Genomic DNA, 17,762 nt, shown 5'->3' with positions numbered 1-17,762 from the left:
TTAAAGGTAGACAGCTTTATTTACTGCCCGACTAACCACGGAAAGTGGCGTGGCTTCTCTCTCTCTCTCTCTCTCTCTCTTTCTATATCTCTATCTCTATCCATCTCTTTCTCTATCTCAAATTGTTCGTGGAAGCTGATGCCGCGGATTTCGACCCCCGTTGAGATTTTCTCCACGATTGATCGCGGATGCAAAAGAGCAGAAAGCTCGTACGAGGGGACGGACGCGTGAATTTTATTCTCTATCGCGCGCAACGTTTCTTTGCGATTCAAAGACGAGGTTCAAAGACGAGTTTCATAAGGGAAGAGAGGGAGGGAGGGGAGAAGAAGAGTCTCCGTCGTTTCGAAGATTCCGTTGGTGAGAATCGTTCGGTTGCAAAGGGCATGCGACGCCTCGTCGACGAGGGATGATTGTCCTCCTCTCTCTTTCTTTTTTGACTCGAGCCTGTAACTAAAAAGCGGACGTTGCGTTGAAAAGCGTGGACAAAATTTGCGAGTTGGCTCTGGTCTGGTTGTAAACGGCAAGACCGTTTCCGTTGCCACGAAGAAACGGGTGACGTTCAATGGGTGGGCACGATAGATTGGGGCTGTTCGGGGGTGAATGGGAGAAACGTGTTTCGCGAAGGTTTTAAAAATGCGGAGAATAAACTGGACGTTTGAACGAAAAAGGGAACGTAAAGGAGAGAAGAGATGGTGGAGATTTTTCTTTTATGCTACTGTTATTTTCGCTCGATTCATCGAAACGATTTTCGTTATTCAACGAGATTCTTCTTTTGGAAAGGAAAAACGTTTCTCCGTGAAATTGTTACGGTTTTTTTCGAGGGAAATTACATATATTAACGTATATAAAATATCGTACTTAGTGACATCAATGTCGCGGAGAATATATACGTAATAAAAATCATCTCTTTTCAACGGCGACATTAATATTTATTTCACGTTGAAAATCGACCCAAATCTGCCATGGAATCTCGGAGAAATAAACGTATCGAAAAAAAAAAAGGAAGAGGAATGGGGGAAGGGAAAGAGCGGATGAGAAGGCAAGCGGCGAGAACCGTTGGCGGTATATAAATAAAAACCGAATTTAAAATAGAAAATATATCTTTCCGCGAGTTGTCCTGCGGCGCGAAGGAGAGCGGAGCTGCAGCGTTATTTTCTGAAAAACTATCGCAACCGGTAGAAGAAGAAGAAGAGCGCGGCGGCAGCAGCAGCAGCCAACCTCGAACTTCTTATTCTCCGACCACTCGTCGAGTTCGTGCCTTGTTGCGGAACTTTTTTATTTATAAAATTCTCACCACCGAGAGAATTACAGCCACGCTGGCATTGCGACACTCTTGTTTTCCGCGGGAATATCCTCCGCCTCCGCTCAAGACACCTCGTATATTGATAAAAAGGAGGAAGAGGGAAAAGTAATTTCTCTTGTAATTCCTATCCGTTTTTCTCTCGCGATCGAGCGAAGAAGACCAGAGATCCCGTATCCGTATCCGCTTTCCACGATTATTTTTTTTTTTTACCATTACCCAGATATAACGTTCGATAATTTCTCTCTCTCTCTCTCTCTCTCAAGTGGACTCGCACAGTATTACAGAAAAAAAAGATGAATGGGATAGGGATTCATTCGAATGAAGGGAACGCGGTATTGAAGTTCGAGAGAAAAAAAAAAGAAAAAAGAGAACGAAACGAACGCAACCACAATGATATTCCTTATTGTGATTTCATCACCGCAGAGTTGATTCTATTTGGGTCAGAATCATTAAGGATTGCCTTTCGTTTTCGCGGCGTGAAAAACACCAGCTGCAAATACCCCCAATACCCTCGACCCGTTCCCGTTCTTCTCCGCTGCCGGTTACGCTCTCTCGTCTCTCTCTTCTCCCGGGTCAATACCTTTCCGGCCCCAATTATTCCCCTCCCCCTCGAGGAAAAACCGGAAAAACTTGAAGGCACCATTGAATCGTGTCCACGTCTCCCCCGGATTTTCCAACGCCTCTTTCTTCTCCTCTCGTTTCTTCTTTCTCTTCTTCCTCCTCTCTCCCTTCGTCTCATTGTTCGCCACGCGTGTACGTGTGTTCCGTTTTACCGAGCGCGTCTCAAGGGATATCACCCCAGCTTTTTTCCGATCTCCTCTCTTTCTCGCTCGTTCCCTTCTTCTTCCCTTCTTTCGAGGCACTCTGTGTCCGGGCAACCGAGCAAACCAGTCATTTCGAAACGAACGAAGAAGAAGAAGAAGGTTTTCTCGGTTACGCCTTTTCCTTTGCCGTTGTTGTCGTCTCTCCACTCCTTTGGGCACGTAAAAGGTAAAAGGTAATGCGAGAAGAGGAAGAGAGAGAGAGAGAGACGAGGGAACGATTCATTCATCCCGTGGCTACCATCCTGCTATTTCTCGCGAGACAATGTCACAATTGTCGACCTTAACCGACATCGAGCAGGTTAAGCGGTTTCGACTTATAATTCTCCAACGCTTTTCACTCGAGGGAAAAAAACGGCCGTTTTACGGGGGAAGGCGCGCAAACAATCTCTGGTTTTGTCCACTTCCGCCCCTTTCCCCGTGTTATTTGCGAAACGAGAGTGGGATTTCCGGTGCGCATGGCCGGCGTAACAAGTTCCTAGATAACCAACGAATCTCGTTGCGGCTGTTTTCGTCCCCTCGTCCCCTCCCTTTTCTTCTCTCCGTTCTTTTTTCATTTTCACGAGTTAAAAGCTACGATTATCGCGAATCCGATGACCGATTCGTTTCTAACGTTTCAAATTAAAGTTTGTAAACAATTTTCGAATATTCAGATGTTTTTGAAAGTATTGGAAAAGTTATTAAAATTATCCTCACCTTGAAATCGATTATATACGTATCTGAGAGTTTCAATATCAATTTTAATATCTTATGATTCAACATGTATCTCACAATTTTTTATTATTACATCTGAACATTCGTATATTCGCTATATTATTCGCTATTCTATGCTCGCGAATAATATAATTCACGCAAGTTTATCACACACATCGTAACGCTTTTAGATATCCTTTCGAGCACGTAATCTATCGTCGCTCAAACAACCATCGTCCCCCCTTACCGTTACCAAAATGTTCATCGCGAATACTCTTAATACCCGTTTATGCAAACACAAATGCAACCTCAGCTTTGATGTTGTGAGAAGCCAGCCTCGTATTCCGCAGCGAAGAAGCATAACGTAACGACACACCGTAATACCACTCGTATTCCCATCGCGCGAAATCTCGGCCGAGCTGGCCGTAAACCGTCATAAAACCGCGGTGGGCCCTCGTAACCGTTTCACGCGATGGCTCTCTCTCTGGCTTACCTTTCGTAAATTTATCCTGGGCCTACTACCGTTTCGACTCTCCGTTCATGCGTTGATTCGATCCGTTTTATCCATCGAATCGACCATCGACCTCCTTTTATACGCTCCTCCATTCGAAACGTGGCCGGCTTACGATCCCCCGTTGTCCTGCGTGCTGCGAACTCCTCCAACGTCCATTTCGTCGTTCCAAGGAATGGTATGCACTTCTTTCCGTATGCACTTCATCGATCGATTAACACGTTCGAGGCCATGCCGTACGATCGAATCGAGCAAAGTTCTTCCGGATTTTCCATTCGAACACGTTGCAGACAACTGCGTAAAAGGCAAACTGCGAAGTTCGAAATCGTTGTGTATACTGACGAGAGTACGTAGCACGAAGGTGAATGCTTAAGAGGGGAGAAGGAAGATACGTATGAGTCACGAGTATGCGTCAGTGTTTGTTTATTCGTTCGACGAAAGAAAGATAAGATAAAGGAACGTTGCTACTCGATATTTTTCAAACATTGTGCGTCCTTACGTTCACTCGCGTGGAACGTTCCTCTTCCGAAAGAAATATTACGTCGCGAATATATTATTTTTCGAATAAAATTCGTAACGACGATCGCCGTGGAACAAGAAAATCGTCATCGAGTGTGTGTTGATCCGTTTCCTGGAGGTTCGATTAAAGTGTTAAAGTGAAAGGATTGATGGAATCTGATCTACTTCTCGGATTCCGAATACACGTGGAACAACGAAACGCGTGAGAAAATGTCGTCAGTGCGATCGAATGGTGTATGCAAATCGGCTAGATTTACGCGGTAATTACACTCGAGGTTTTTTTTTTGCGATCAAGGTGATCGAGGAAGTGGATCCTCTTCTGGTCGGATATAATAAAGGTAAGAGCGTGATCGTGCGTGCGGCGTAACGAGAATCTCGATCCGTGGAACGAGCGTAGGATCGGGGCGTTAGCACTTTATAGACGATAACTGAAACTATCTCGAGGTGGATGGTCGACGGTTCTAGGGCCGGTAACTACTAATCGAAGCGGAGGAATCGACGTTTCTAGCCCTGCGGCGCATTCTCATCGGTGGAGCACGCGTTCGAGGCCTGTTATTACGCCAACTTCAAACTACCACCGCATCATAATCGTGGACCGGTCTCTCCACCTTCTCCTGGATGATATACGTATCATCGAGCGTGGGTATGTAGTGTGTGGTTGAACGCGAGTGATAGAAGAGAAGAAAACGGGGAAGGGAAGTTTCGCGAGGAATATAAAGAAGAAAAATCAAATCATCGTTGAACTCGTTTTTTTTCTTTTAAGAATCGATGAGATAAGAATCGCAAATGTTTGGAGGAGAGAGCGTCGAAATTAAAATACGACGATTCCTTCGAAGGATCGATCGAAGAAATTCCCTCGATTCTTTCTCGAATTATGAAACGCTGTGTTCGGAAGACGTTGGTGGACTTTGCTCGACTTGGCTTTCTTCGAACAAAGAAATCAGAATCCGCGGGGGAAAGGGGAATGGAAATAAATCGGCGATCAGGTGCGGTAACCGGTGAACGCGGTCAACGAACAGCCGGCGGAGGAAGCGAGCTGCGACCGATCCAAAACGTGCAAAACGAGAACGTCGTAACGGGCTTGAGTGAGTGTAATAAATTGATCGAAGGGAGCTACGTTGGAAACACTCTGGCTCTATTAAGCGGAAGATGCATGGCTTCTTCTTCCTCTTCTTCTTTTAAAAACGGACACACCTTATACGAATCGGTCATAACTTTATAAGGATCTTTCTAAAGGAAGTGAAATTCTTTTTGATATGTCTTTCCGTGATAATCCGTCGATAAAGAAAAATTTCAGGAATTGAAATTAATTTGTTCCGCGATGTTTCACGCGGTTACCTCCGGAAAAATTTGACGATGGAGCAAGAGGGATGGAAGGATTCACGAGGATTGGCGTCTTGACGCGGACGGGTGAGGAAGCATGAATTAAGAAAGTTTCCCTCGGGTCGAAGAAAGGGAAGTGCACGATCCCGTGCAAGTTAAAGAAAATGGTAGTCGACGACTCCGAGGTCGAAAGTCTAGAAGAAAGCTCAATAACGATTCGACCAAGTTCTCCTCTATAATGCACACCGACACCTCTCCCCGAATCCTATTTTGAATTCTATTTCACCATCACCAGTCTCATCACTTCTTCTCCGTTTTCAAGAATTGTAAGTTAATTTCGATTCCTTATGCAACGGTGCATTGGCCAGATGACGACAAGGAAGATAGATATCGGTAAGGTTTCTCTTATCATTCTCGATTTCTTTGATCTTCGTTTAAAAGAAGACTTATCAAATTATCATTTAAGACCTATAGTCCAATTTGAAAATTAAACATATAAAAACGTATGTATTCACATTCAAATGGAATCGTATAACTTACAAATTAACTAAAACTATATATATATATACTTTTCTGAATATTTTTAGCAGGCCTCGTAAACGAATTAAAACACAAAGGAATAATTCATTCCACAATAACACTTATTCCCAATTTACCACTCAGTTAACCTCGTATACTATAATATCATGGGAAAAAAGATTAATAGTATATATATATATATATAAAACCGATATCCAACTTTGCAAGTTTGATGAATCAATTTCTATTCAAAGGCGGGGGAGGGGGCAGGTCGAAGGTAATCGCGGTGAGCTTTGCAAAATTGAATTCCGCCGTAATAAACAATCGGTTCGAGGATCGAGGCGAAATTTATTCCCGGCGGGCAACGATTGCATGTTAATGAACGAGCTTGATCCTCGCGACACCCGGCGCATTAGCGGCAGCCTGTAAATTAAAACATCCTTTCACCGCGTTCGAGCGTACGGTAAGGCCATTTCTTAAGTGGTCGCCGCCGACGCATCGCCATAAAACGTGCCGGTTTTATCCGCACGAGAATAAGGAGCGTGCGAGTCACCCTTCCGCACGCCCATATTTCACCGTGTTTACGCGTAGATAACGCGGTTAAAAAAGAAAAGAAAAAAGCCGCCATCCATTAAATATTAATGCGAGTTCGTCTAATATATATATATATATATACGAATTTTATGCGAGCTTTTATGCAAGACAAGTTACACGGTGCATTGTCCCTTCGAAGGAGGGATTGATGTCGTTTGATGGCCTGATTGTTCGAATGGTTCGAATGCGCGTAGGTCGCGCCATGCTTCCATTGAATCGTTCTCGATATTTTAGCACCGTGGAATAAACGAATTTGCGAACAGTAACTCGCAATGAGAGATGTTGCTTCTTGCTTTTGTTTGCGAGTTGTGGAAACGAATTGTGGAAATTTTTGGGGAAAGTACGGGTTTTTTTTTTTTTTTTTTCTTTTCTTTACGCAGACTACATTTGTTGTTTCTGGTTTGGCATTCTGTACGAGCGATTAAAAAAAGAAAAACAAGAAACAAAATTTGAATTCGAAAAAAAAAAATTCTGTTGAATTTTTCATATAGGATTGTAGGATTGTGACTTTGAAAAATAAAACTTCGTGAAAAAGACTATTTGTTATTTAGTATGGTATTTTAAATTTTGTGGCAGGAAATCATCGGTTTCTCGTCGCTATATAATGGTACGTTTCAATTCATTTTAGCTGCAATTGAATAAATTTTCAATCGTTCATTTCTATTTAATCGTCGAACAAAAGATTAACGATTATATTAATACAACGAACGGATCCTTTTCTATACTGAACGAATCTGTAAGGGCTTGAGAGATCAAAATCACCCCCGTGAACAGAAATCCGCGAACCTTATTATTCGTTATTATTATTCCTCTCTCGAACAATTTTCCTCGTTACCGCGAAAAGATTGGCGCATACCTTTCACCGAAATTACGGGTGTACGATAATTTTCGCCGAGCGTGAAGTATACCCGTAGCGACGATTTACGGAGTAAATCGGGGGGAGGGGGGTGAGTTGCGGGTGAGGAAGGCGGGGATAGGGCGAAAGACCGATGTATTTTAACCACCGGCCCCGACGGCGGTTTTCCTTTCGTCTTCTATTTTTTTTCCCCTCCTTCTTTTTCCTTTTCTTCCCCCCTTTTTTTCTTTCCTTTCCTTTCCTTTTTTTTCTCTCGTTTGAAATTTATCTTCCTTCTTTCGCAGCAAACCGCCACGGGTGGCAGTGGTTGATAGCGGCCACGGCCAACGCCAACGTTTTCGCGATACGCGATTGCTCCTCCACCTGTATTTAACGCCCTCCCAGGCACCGCCCGCTGGTTACGCCGTTATTATTCACCGATGAAGAGAGAAATGCAACCTTTTACGTCTCGCCTCCGCCAAGAAGATTTAACGCCGTTATCGCGTATATATATATCCTCCCCCTCCTCCACGCGCAATTTCTCCCTAATATATACGTTGGCGGAGGCAGTCGGCGATTAGAGAGACAGAGAGAAAAAATGGAAACGCGAGGGTAAAAAAAATTACGATAATTTCCCTCGTTTGTTCGTCACTCGTGTACGTCCTCTTGGAAAATTACTCCCCCCTCGTTCGACCACCGAGAAGGTATCGTATCGTGCCCGGTTCGTTTGTCCCCCCTTCAAATCGAATTTCCCCGAAACCGTAAGACGTCGTTGCAAATGCAACGACCGTTCAATCGTTTCCCCGAAACCGGGTGTCTTTTCGCCCCGCACGGACGAGGTGATTTCGTTCGGCGCGAGACTCCCTGTCAACGGTAATTTGGCATCGACAGGCGAGGGAAGCGTGGTTCCTCTGTGGAAAGGGAGAAAAAGAAGGGTGAAAAGAGGCGAGGAACGGTTTCGACGAACGTACGTACGATGGCCGGATGTTTTACGAGCGAAAATAGAGAGCGTCGTTTCACGAGATATCGTTATCTAGACGGTTAAACAAATTAGCGCCGTAAAAAAAAAAGGAAAAGAAGAATATGACCGTCGTTTCTGCAGCAGAAGAAGCAGCTCCAGGAAAGAGAGGAAGAAAGGGGGAGGAGAGGAGCAAGGACGCGTCAAAGAGAGTGCCGCACGAGTCGTTCACAAAGGGTTGGCACGTGTACATCCTTTGGCGCGGACACGCGAAAATGGTCGGTCGGTGGATTTTAAAAATTTCACGTGCACAGAAGAAATTAGTTCATCTAATCAGCGGCGCTAGTTTTTAATAACGGCTCAACTACTGTCTGCACGCCACGTAGGATGCACGCCACGCTAACCGTACTTTATTTTCTCCTCGCCGCGCCCACGAAGGGTTGGAGGGAAAAAAAAAAAGAAAGGAAAAAAGAACCGGTTGTTTCCCCTTTCCGCGCTGCAAACCTTCCGGGCTCTATGATTCGAACGATATGTCCATGAATCACAAGGAGGGAAGGCTCTCCTGTGTCTATGGCGAAAATACGGGGTGAGAGGAGGTCGTAAAGCTCGCCCACCCTTTTCCTTCCGCGCCATTTCCGATCGAAGTGTCGCGTCAAGAAGCATTCCGCGTTCTTTTCCGCCCGCGAAAAGTTATCCCGCTTCGGGCGATGTTGGGGCGTTTACGCGTAATATGCCGGGGAATGATTCATCGTTCGCGAGAAATGGATCGGAGCATAGGGTTAAATCGTCGGAGTGCCGCTTAAACTCGTCGAATTCGCGTTCCCTAAATTTTTGTCTCAATAATATTATCAAAAACATTCTTAACGAATAAATCGAATTAAAAATCCAAGAATTCGGATCGAGTCATTTATACAAGTTTATAAGTAATATTCAATTCTACGAATCGAGAGTGATCGAAATATCCAGGGAAATTCTGAACAAAGAGTAAAGCAAACAATAGAACGAATAAAAGTAGAAGGAACCATCGAATTTTTCATGCTCACCGAGCGGAAAGTCAAAATAATTAGAAGTGCGTTAGAAGGCAGAATGCGAGGGATGTCCGCGATTTTCCCTCGCAATTATGCTCCGTAATTATAAGGTGGATAATGATGTCCCCGTTGCGTTGCGCTGTTTTCCGCTGCAGGTGTGAGCGGACCCCGAAATTACCCTTCCGCTGCATGCGAGCCACCTTTAACCTGTTCAGTCGCGAGAGATACGTGACCGGACAACCGGGCGGATAATGCCGCGAAACGAGCACTCCGTAACCCAGATCTCGCGTCTATAGACGTAACGATGGTGCACGCGTGCCATTGCAATCGTGGTGTACGTGCGCATAAGGGCGTGTACGTGCGTGTACAGCGGCGAGCCCGTTAACGTTGCAACGCTGTCGCCAACTTCGGTCGTCCTCCACTGCTGTTCTACTAGAATCCTTTAACTACTGGAATCCTCCGCGAGAATTATTATTTTCTAAAAAAAAAAAAAAGAGAAAAAGAAGAAGCGCACGCACGCAGAGGGACGAGAGGGGAAAAAGGAGAGACCGAGCGAATTGTTCCCTTTCGTATTTTTCTTCCTATTTTTTTTTTTTTTCCTCTCTCTTGATATTTTATATTTAAAGGAAATCGAGTTATGAAGCGTCCAATTATCAAGTTTCGCGCTTATTCGCAAGGGACAACGGCGGAGCGGAAGTTACTCGTTCATCGTGGAAACTTTCCACGGTCCGCGTTCCAGTTACGATGTTCCTTAGACGCGATTTCGTTCATTACGGGAACGAGTAGTTAATTAACGGTGGAGGATGTAGGGCAAGGGGGGGGTGGATCCTCTGTTTTCCAGCGGAAGACGCGAACCGGAAGATCGATGCCCCGAACGAACCGGGGGGGAAACCTAGATTCGTAGGACTCTTAATCAATCTTAAATGGACGTATACAGGAATGGACCGCAGAGTCTCTGACTCGTAAATTAATTGTCTGGCCCCATGGGAACGGTATATGTTCTCTCTTGATAGGCATATCGTGTGCGCATATACCGTGGGTATGTACCAGCGGGAAATACATATATATATATATAGAGAGAGAGAGAGAGATAGAAGAAGCAAAGGAGAACGAAGGGAGAGAAGAAAGGGAGAGGAAAAAAGAAAGGAAGGAAGGAAAAGAGGAAGAGGAAACGATCTCCACCTGCCACTACTCAACTTCAAACTCAGCCAACTCTTTCCCCAAACCCTCGTCGTTCTCCTCACAGAAGCTTGCCACCCTTATCCTCCGCTACTGCTCCATCTCACCCCTTTAACTCTCTCTCTCTCTCTCTCTTTTTCTCTTTCTCTCGCTCTCGTAGACACCCCCAAAGCGCCCCTCAATTTAGCCCATCGGACTAATGGATTATTATACGCCTCTGCCTATACGGGGAACGATCCCATTCTACTACCCGAGACTCGAGCTATCTTTCGCGGAGATATCTACTTTCGGATCGATTAACCGTGGCCCTATCTCTTTCCTTGCCCCGCCGTAATCATCGCCCCCCGCCCTCTTCTCTCGCCTAGACGATGGGCGGCGTATCGGGGCAAACGATGATAGACGCGAGCCGAACGAACCGCGCGGGGCAAGATGAAACGAATGGAGAACCCGATTACGAAGTGGACCAATTTTCTGCGGCGCTGGATACAAATTGAATTCCGGCCAGGATTAACGGGGACAGATTTCGCGCCGGCCTTCTTCTTTCGCCGCGCCTCGTTCGGACAAGTGTTTTTAAACGGTTTTTCCACGGTTTTTTTAATGCAAACAGTGTTTCGAAAATTGAAAATTTCCCTCGCGTATCTCGAGAAACGAGATACTTGATCTTGAAATTAATCGTGAAACGACGATAAAGCGTCGAGGGTACGCTTTCTTGAAAGGGAAGATTAAGGGGAAGAGAGAGACAAAGAGATTGAATATCGTGCGTTTCTCATTCACGTGGAAATTCTTCGAAATTCATTTTCCCAGCGAGACGCAATTTGGTCGTTAAGGGAGGAAGAAAAACGCTTTCCACCGGCGATAAATGGGGAGCCGAAATGGATGTAAATTATATTAGGCGTACATATTTTCGCGTCTGCTTGTTAATATCGATGTTTCCGACCGGAATAGAAACACGGAATATATATTTCCCTTCGTGAAAGGGAGCTGGAATGTCCAACAACGATTCCCTTTGCTCGTATTAGGCCGGCGATATTTCGTTTTCTCTCGTCGCGTAATATAGTTTAATTAACATCCGCGAGCAAGCATCCCCCTCCGATATTCGGTAGACCGTTATACAATATGTTCTCTTTTCTAGCGTGAAATTTAATTACCCCTCTCTTCGTAGGTTAATTGATTTATATTCATCGTGCGAGCACAATAACGGTGATTACTCCTTTCATTCGCTCGTCTTCTGGACCCTGCCGCATCGGCCATTAGCGCCTCGTTTGCACGCGAGCGCATACTTCTCGCTGTAATTTCGGCCGAAAGGTAATTTCTACCTTTATCCTCCTCCTCCTCCTCCCCTCTTCCCATATATATATATATAGGCTTCACGTAAAATCAAATCAGAAACCTGTTCGATTGTCGCTTCGGGGGTTGTCTCGCGATTGAGTCTAGAACGTGGGAGGAAATTTAATTTTGGCGGGAGAAGTCGTTGCGAGATTAAATTTGTGCGGAGAAAATTATTAAACGTGGCAATTTCGCCCATTTTGCAAGGTGGAGGTAAGGGATGGTTGCAATGGAAAGCAATTTTATTCTTACGTATTGTAGCAGCATGCCTGATCGATCGTCCCCACTCGCATCCTTCGTTATCATCTCTTTCGGACGATAAGAAAGGACAAATGAATCGTCACCTCGTTCTTGCAAATTATATGCATGCTCGTCGCGACAATTTTCACGAGATTTCTCTAATTGGACGGAAAAAATTGATCGAACTCTAATGACGGTCGGTGGCGAGGCGTGCAAAGGCATAAAGGTGGATATATACGGAAGATGTTGGAAGAAATCCAAGACGTCCGATTTGTCATAGAGGATGGAGGGAGGGGAAAAAAATTCCAGTTATCAGAATCCTCGAAGAATTCTTCATCTTCGCTCTTTAAGATTGGGGGGAGGGGAGAAAACAGGGGAAGGGAAAAAGCAGGAGCCGATCAACGAACGGTACAAAAGAAACGGTACTCCACGAATCGAATGGCCGTTCGGCTTAATGCCAAATTATTTTCTGCCGGTGAAACGAAAGAGGGAAGAGCGAGGAGTTTAAGGAGGCAGAGACCACGAGACTTTTAGAGGCACTCTGGTATGACGTGAGATATGTTCTCAATGGGTTGGATCGAGGGCCGGATATATAGCTTGGTTCGCGCAGCCATTCTTGATTCCGTTCTGGAAGAATAATCGATCTCTGGATGGCGATTCGTAGCAGATTGCGCTTAGCCATTTCCTTTGAAGACTGCCACGTGACGCGTGCTCGGCCTCCCTCGTTTTTCTCGAGTACCTCTCCGCCACTTTATCCACCAGAAACATATTCCTTTCCCGGATCTGTCCTGAAAACGAATCGTCGATTAGCAATATATAAGACATATATTATTCGAGATATCAAAATACTTTTTCCCTCCGTATTGTTATCAAATTATCGTTGTTACTTCTGAAAAAAAGAAAAAATTATTTTTATTATTTCTATATAATTTGAAATCGAAAGAAGAAGAATCGTCCGTGTGAAATAATCATTTTCAGCTATGTAGTTCAGTATCGTAACAGGAAATGGCGCGAATTTGTCGACAAGAATAGCACATTCGATGCTTTCTCATCGCGGAGGTTGCGATCGACGATAGAAAAGACTTTTGTTTGAGATCAGAAAGGAAAAAAGAAAGAGCTCGGAGGATTGCCTCGAGAGTTTCCATTGCGCCCTTCGTTCCGCCATTATCAATGGTATTTCTTCTCGAGAGTTTATTACTTACCCTTGGCGGAGGTTATATTGCTCGGCTCTCGGTCTGTCGCCTTCGTTCTATCAGCGATCAAGAACGATTACCGGCATTGTGTTTCCAAGCCACCTTTGTCTCCAGCCTTTTGTATGCGCGCTCCTTCATGTCATTTCCCTTGACTGATGTAAGTGCGCCCATTGTAAGCTAAATAAATGTTTTTCCTTTTTTTTTCCTTCCCCCTTTTTTTTTCCTCCTTTTTTTCTTTTTTTTTTTTTTTCAAACGCGACCGTTTCTAGCTTATCGAACGGACTCGCGCATGGGTAAGGGCTATTGAGCGGTACTCGCCTTTTGCAATGTATTGGCTATTTTCAATTGTTCCAACGGACAGGTTCGTTTCCTGTTATTTATTAAACCGTTGTTAAATCGTATTTAAAAATAAAAATAAAAAAAGAAAAAAAAACACCAACGAAACTCTCGAACGAAACTCTCGTGTTCTATTATTTAAAAAAAAAAGAGAGAGAGAGAGAGAGAGAGAAAAACAAAAACGGAAAAAAGAAAAGGTACGAATCGAAAGCTGCGCGATGGTAACCGTGATATAAAATTACCAACCGTGATCGATTGGTAAAAATCTTAAGAAACAAGAAGAATACGAATCCCCATTCATCGTGGGGATCGTTAAGGATCGGATCGACAGCCGCGCATTAGTTGGCACGATCGACGACGTCTTAATCGTGTCTCGATCGAAGGCAAAAGGCAGATGCGCCTTCGCACCGTGTTTATCGTGGGGATGGACGAACGAAAACAAAAGTGGCGGGCGCAACGAATGATGGGGATGAAGAAGAAGGGGCGGCGTTCGAGGATCTTGTACGGTTTCGGCGGTAATTCGGCGGACTCGAGTGGTGGAACGATTATATTTACACCCCTCTCGGATTAGCATAATTGAACGTTACCCTACGGAGTAAGCGAATTGACGGGGGATAATGACTTCCTGCCAGGGAAGAAGTGCGGCCGGTTAATTACACGCTTTTCTGCGGCCAGTCGACGCGTTTCGCGGGTATTCGGCTATTCGTGGAACGAAAAAAAAAGAAAGAAAGGAAAAGAAAGGGAGAAGACGAGGATAGATTTAAGGTTCTGGGCTTAAAGATTAACGAAGCGACTCGAAAATAACGATTCGCGAGCGGATCGTTTCGAAAGCGGACAAGCGTAGCTACGTTGACGAATTAATTGCTGGTATCAGAGCGAACCCTTGGTATCGAGCTATCGGCCACGTTTGAGTCACGTTTCGGGTTCCTCGATCGATCCTCTCTTCTTTCACCCATAGAAATTACTCGTTATCAATTCTTGCCGATGAAACGGTTCAATTTGGAGTATCGAGGGTATTCGTGCTTCGTTCCTGCCTTGGCGCGCGTTTCATATTAAAGGAACAGAGTTTGATCGACGTGAAACAGACTCGATCGTTTCAATAAATAACATATATATATATAACTCCACGAATGAATGTTTATAAAGCGCGGAATTGTTCGATACTGGAACGTTGGCACCTCCGTTACGAGGTAAGCGTAAGCCAAACACCCTTCACTGGGTCCAAGTCGATCGACACGTGGCCGACACGAACGAAGGAATAAGCGGAAAAAGGGAGGCTGTATCACAAGGTTTCGTAATCGTTACGTCGAGATGAGTGAGCGTAGTCCGCGAAGTCACGTTTCTCATCGAGGACGCGATATCGAACACCTCTCCAACCCATCCATCCGACACGTAGAAGTTATAATCTCGCGAATTAGCGAGCTCCGTCGATCCTTCCCCTCGTCCTTCCCCTGCGCGTCGACGAATTAATTAGCGGTATCAGCAGCCCGACGGTAAACTCTAACGATAGCGCGGTATCAGGTTACGTTTTCGCGTCCCTCGCGATACCTTGGACCAGTTCTACGCGGTTTATATCGATTCCATCGATTGATCGGCTTCGAATCGTCACCGATTTCTGCGCGAGTAGGGTATATATTTCCATATGTACGCGCTGTACAGTGAAGCGCTCTATTCTCATCCCTGTGCGCGCGTCAGAGTGAGAGAAACCGAGCGTTGACGGTGTAAGAGCGGCCGTGTGATGCATATGTGTGGGGTGCTGCATACCGCGGATATTATGCACGCGCGCAAGTGGGTGATATAATCTCGGCTAATTTGGTAAACATATTAAGTGCAATCTGAATAACGCGATCGCGGTTTAATGTCACAGGCCGTATAATATAAAATATCCGTGCGATCGATTTTGATTTTGATCGATTTGATCAAGCAAACGCGATTTTTCACGCCTGTTGCATTTATTTAGAACGAGGATGGAGGATTTAGGATGAGTAATGGATAAGATAAATCGTTATGACGATATTAAACGAAATCTATGTTAAATGGAACGATACGAGAATTGTTGGATCGATGCTCGAAAAAAACTCCATTTCGGCTTTTGTTTCAATTTGTTTCCATCGTAACTTGACGTGTTTCTTCTTCGGTAACTATTACCGTTGCTATGTACCAAGTGCATTCAACGTTCACCAATTTCCCAATATTTACTTATTCTCGTTTAAACAGATTGTTGAATCGAGGCTAATTCATGTACACACGTTTGCAATACAGATGTTTGACGGAACAATTCATCCAAGTGAATGATACGCGAATATTTGACGCGCGAATATTATTCACCGTTAATGAATCGGAAAGGGTATAAAATATATTTATCAAAAAAAAAAAAAAACAATAGCCTCGAGCCACTTCTTCCTACCTTTTACAATTTAACATTTCACCGTTCCCTTAAAATAAAAATATAACGATATTTACCTCTACATACAATTAAAAAAAAAACTTTTCTCTCGATCCTAATTATCGATTAATTAATTCTTTCCTTCGATTGAGAACTTCACCCACGAGTAAACCAGGAATCGACTTCAACTGGTTCTTGCCGGCGTTCCTTATACCACTCACCAGGATTTATCTTGCCGATTTATATTTACCGGCGATACTGTTCGCAACGAGGGTTCGTAACTAGGTATACTAACTTGTATATACCTACCTATCGTACCGTACCAGAAATTTACCCCCTTCACGACATTCCACGTTCCCCACCGCGTGGAACAAGGAAGGGGGAGATGGCCGAGCGGGCGGCCGAGCGGAGTCGTCCATCGTCCACCGTCCGGCATTCATCGCGGAGGCCGAAGAGCGCGGAGAGTACAAAGTGCCGCGCCGCGAGTTATACACCCTTAGTATTCCTCTCCAGTGTTTGAAATAATCGGGCCGGTGACAAGGGGGGGCCACCGGTGATCCGGCGATACGCCAATAAGGGAGCGCGTGGTCGAGCGGAGGAGACGTTTATCTCGATGCAGGGGCGGGGTAAGAGGGATATAGGTGAGGTCAGATTAGGCGGCGGCGAATAGATGAGGATCGGCTCTCCGAGCTAAGGATAAAATTGGTTCGTGCAGGCCCTATTGACATGTCAAGACGTCCGTTGGGGTTAAGATAGCCGCGATTACCCGCTCCTCTTACCTACCTTTCCGAGTGGCGGCCGGCTCCTGTCCAAGGTTGGCGAGCGAGCGAGCGAGCGAGCAAGCGCGGCGCGGCGCGGCGCGCGGTCAATCGAATTAGCTGAATCGGAAACAAGGGTATCGCTAATTAAAGAACGGTCAGCTGACAATTACCATCGGCGAGGTGATCTCTCGCAGTTCTTCCTTATTTTTCTCCCATCTCCCCTCCTCTCCCCTGCTTGATCGTAAGCGATAAATAGACGCGGATTTCTCTAATGGGGAGGGAGGGACGAGGTTACGATTGAAATATTCGTCCATTTCGAAAAGTGTTTCGCGGCAAGTTCGGATAAATATAAATCCCGTTTGATCTTCTTAGAGAGAGAGAGAGAGAGAGAGGGGAATGATATCGGGTTTGCATACGATATTTCGTACGAAATATCGTATGCTTTTATATTGGATCGATACGATCGAGAAACGATAGAGGAACGGAGGATAATAAAAAAGACGAGCATCATTTATGGAAATGTAGGTACGTACGTACATTGAAATATTCCTTATCGATATCGAGTCGAAAAGATCGATCCCCCACAAATTCGGAGGGATACGGAGGAAGAAGAACGGTCGTAACGCAACGATGATGAAAATGCAGACGCGAGAAGTAACAATTTCTCGCGTACATCCATCCCGGGGACGTCTAATCTACGCGTGTAACGATAAATTTCTTTACAATTAACCATTCATCGTATTACTTATCTCCGCACCTCTGCGATATCCTCCATCATCATTAACCAGACGGTGAAAGCGTATTCACGGATCGTTCAGAAATACAGACGTAAAAAGACTGTTACTGCCTGCCTACCTACCTATCTACCTACCTATCTACCTTGCCTTGGTTAAATTATACCGGCCGCGGCCATCTATCATCCACTCGTGACAAACGGAATGTGTACTCTGAACGCGCTCAAACGATCACAATTAGAATCCTTCCGCCTACCGAACTCACACGCTCGCCTCAATGTGTGTATATATATATATATATATATATATATATATATATATATATATATACGTGCGAGTAAAATCGGCGACGGGCGAGAAATCGTTTCGCTACCAGGGGCGATCGAGCGGGCCGTCATCGAGCGGACCCGTTGTAAACGATAGCAAACAGGCCGGTAAACGGCGCCGTTTACTTTAGTAATTACCAATGCAGAATGCGCGGCGGAGCTTGGAACGTCAGCGGA

The sequence above is a fragment of the Apis mellifera genome, linkage group LG2, assembly GCF_003254395.2.
Source record: "Apis mellifera strain DH4 linkage group LG2, Amel_HAv3.1, whole genome shotgun sequence".
Classification (NCBI taxonomy): domain Eukaryota; kingdom Metazoa; phylum Arthropoda; class Insecta; order Hymenoptera; family Apidae; genus Apis; species Apis mellifera.
The sequence above is the reverse complement of the archived record's forward strand: the minus strand, read 5'-3'. Positions refer to the sequence as shown.